A 3,447-nucleotide genomic window follows, 5' to 3' on the forward strand; every position below is an offset into this window, starting at 1 on the left:
ACCTGTCTCACTTCATCATTCACCCATCCATCCAATGATACTTTGTAGAGTTCTGCTCTGTGCTGGAGCCAGGCTAGGGGCTTTAAATGTCTTATCTAAGGCCCTCTGCTAAGGTCTGAATGCTTGTCTCCTCCAAAATTCATGTTGAAACTTAAATCCCACTGTGGTGGCCCTGAGAGGTGGGATCTACTGGGGATGTGATTAAGTCACTTTTTGAGGATGAATTAATGTCCTTATAAAAGAGGCTTCAGAGAGAGTTGACTTCTCTCACTCTTCCCCTTTTCTGCCATGTGAGGGCACCTGGATGGTGCCATCTATGAGCAAGGGTCCTCCACCAGCCATCAAACCAACTGGTGCCTCAATCTTGGACTTCTCAGCCTCTAGAACTGTGAGAAATGAATTTCTATTCTCTATAAATCACCCAGTCTCCTATACACTGTTACAGAGGCAGAAATGAACTAAAACACCCACATTTTGAGGTGGAAATTATTATTAGCTTTATAGAGAGGTAGACAGTGCCCAGAAGGGTTCAATGACTTGCCCAAAGCCACTCAGCATGGAAGAGGCAGAGCTGGGATTTGAACTCTCATCCTTCTGAATCCAAGCTCATGTCTGGGCTGTTAGCACCCTCCTCATGATGCACACTTTAAAAAACAGCCTCATTGAGATGTAATTCATGTATTATGCAATTAACTCATTTAAAGTGCACAATGCAATACTTTTTAGTGTATTCACAGAGTATACAATTACCACAATTTTAGACATTTTGTTTTCTTAGAAAAGAAGCTCTCACCCCTCCATAGCGTCTTTCACTTAGCATAATGTTTTGAGATTGACTTACATTGTAGTACGTATCAGTTCTTCCTTTTTTTTGTATGGCTAAATAATATTCCATTGTGTGAATATTCCACATTTTTGTTTTTTTTTGGCAGTGCAGCTGAGGCTTTATTTTGGAAAAAGCAATAAGATTGGTTTTTAGTTGGGGGTGTAAGTGGAGGTAGCCCAGGTGGTAAACTCCCCAGCAAGATGGGCTGAGGGATGGGGCTGAGCCTCAGGTGGGTCTCCTGTTCCATGTGCTCCCTGGCACAGCTGCCTCCCCCACAGGCTCTGTGGCAGCCATGTGAGAGGGTAGACCGGAGGGGCCGCAGTGCAGCTCACTTGGGCAGGACATCAGAGGACTCAGACCCCAGCTTCCCGACTTGGGTCTCAATCTTCTTCACAACCACAGCCCTGGTGCTGATGTGGCTGAAGGAGCTGGAGCCCCCACCAGAGCCAAAGCCGGTCTGGAAGGAGCTCAGACCATAGCTGAGGCCAGGGCTTGTGAGGCCACCTGAGTGGCCACTGGTGGTCTTCGTGTGGATACTCATGTTCTGCATCCCCGACTCCAGCCGGCTCTCCTCGCCCTCCAGCAGCTTGTGGTAGGTGGCGATTTCCACGTCCAGGGCCAGCTTAACATTTATCAGATCCTGGTATTCTGCTGAGCCATGTCCTGCTTGGCCTGACTCAGGGCAGCCTTCAGCTGGGCCATCTTGGCGTTGGCATCCTTAAGAGCCAGCTCTCCACGCTGCTCAGCATCCACGATGGAGCCATCCAGGGCAGCCCTCTGGCCTTTGAGAACTTCGATCTCATTCTGGAGCTGGCTGATGTTCCAGTTCATGTCGGAGATCTCTGCCTCGTGCGCCGCAGGTCGTCCCTGTGCTTCCCAGCCTGCACCTGCAGCTCTTCGTACTTGGTCTGGTACACGCTCTCAGCCTCAGCCCGGCTGCAGTTGGCAATCTCCTTGTACTGGGCGCAGACCTCAGCAATGATGCTGTCCATGTCCAGGGAGCAGCTGTTGTCCATGGACAGGACCACAGACGTGTCTGAGATCTGGGACTACAACTCACCGACCTCCTCTTCATACAGCTGCCTGAGGAAGTTGATTTCATCAGTCAGCCCTTCCAGGCGGGACTCCAACTCCACCTTGTTCATGTAGCTTCATTCCCATCCTTCTTGATGAGGACAAATTCTTTCTCCATCTCTGTATGCTTGTTGATCTCCTCCTCATACTTATTCCTGGAGTCCTCCACCAGCCCCTGCATGTTGCCAAGCTCTGCCTCCAGCTTCAGCTCCTGGTCCAGTGTGTCCAGCTGTCGCTGAAGGTTGTTGATGTAGCTTTCAAACATGCTGTCCATGTTGCTGCGAGCCGTCTTCTGCTGCTGCAGGAGGTTCCACTTGGTCTCCAGCCTCTTGTTCTGCTGCTCCAGGAAGCGCACCTTGTCAATGAAGGAGGTAAACTTGTCGTTGAGGGTCTTGATCTCCTCCTTCTCCTGGGTGTGCACGGCCTGAACGTTGGGGTCCACCCCCAGGGTGAGCAGGCTCAGCAGGCTCTGGTTCACTGTGACGGCTGTGATGCCCCCCATACCTCCAGCCCCGGTGTAGCCTCCAGCCAGACCCAGGCCAGTGCCCAGGCCACTCCAGAAGCTGCCGCTGCCCACCCGAGAGAAGCTCGAGGAGCTGATGTGGGCACCTATCCCCCTGCTGTATGAGTGGCTGCTGAAGGCCCGTGGGGCAGAGGTGGACACCTTGTAGGACTTCTGGGTAACCCTGATGGACATGGTGAAGACTGGAGTAGAGGCAGGTGGGCCAAACCAGAGACTGGAGAAGGAGCTAAAATCTGCTTCTAGATCATCTTCCACATTTTGTTTATCCATTGATCAGTTGACGGGCATTTGGGTTATTTCCACTTCGGGACATAGCGAATAATGTTCACAATGCATTTTTACAAAGAGAAGGTAGAAAACAGAGAAGAAAAGAAGAAAAAAATAAACGCAGAAGATAGAAGAGATCCAAGGCCTGGGCAGCCCATGGCCTACCTGGCCATCTCAAAGCCAGCATGAGGGTGGCCATGGGACAGAGAGCTGGCCAAGCTGCCATCCACCCTGAGGCCACACCCCAGGACATCCTCTAGAGAGGCTTCTTTGGGGTTCTTCCACCTCAGGTCACTTAGGAGGACTGGCTGGACCTCTGGGGACCTGAGTGACCCGTCACCCCTGCTTGCTCTCCGTGTCCCAGGCTGCAGGCTTTCCAGCAGCTGCCGCCAGCTCCCTGGCCTGCCCCACTCAGGACTGTGGCTGTTGCCAGCAGGACTCAGTATGTGTTTTCTCTGCACGCTCCTCCAGCCCCGTTGCCGGACCCCTGACCCTCCTGGCACGGCTGCCTTGGCTTTTGGATCAATTAAACACTGGCCAGGTACAATTTAGCAGGTGCCTTAGTTTTCTGTTGCTCTGCTGGAGAGGAAACTCATTTGCAGGATAATTTAAAAAGACTTTTTTTCATACATCTGATTCTAGAAGTGAACATTTTGATTCCTCAAAGAAAGAAAGGTAAAATTTAAAAGGTAGTAATTACTCTCCCTGGAAAAGGGGCAAGATGTGAATTCTGGCTCTAGGAGAAAAGGAACAGGAC

At 51.1% G+C, this 3,447-nt stretch overlaps 1 pseudogene; it reads right to left on the minus strand.

The window, feature by feature from the left end:
- Positions 1-1,154: 1,154 nt before the first annotated feature.
- On the minus strand, positions 1,155-2,627 carry LOC100941051 (annotated as a pseudogene).
- Positions 2,628-3,447: the final 820 nt, after the last annotated feature.

This window comes from Otolemur garnettii, unplaced genomic scaffold, assembly GCF_000181295.1.
Source record: "Otolemur garnettii isolate 467f Iridium unplaced genomic scaffold, OtoGar3 scaffold00077, whole genome shotgun sequence".
NCBI classification, from domain to species: domain Eukaryota; kingdom Metazoa; phylum Chordata; class Mammalia; order Primates; family Galagidae; genus Otolemur; species Otolemur garnettii.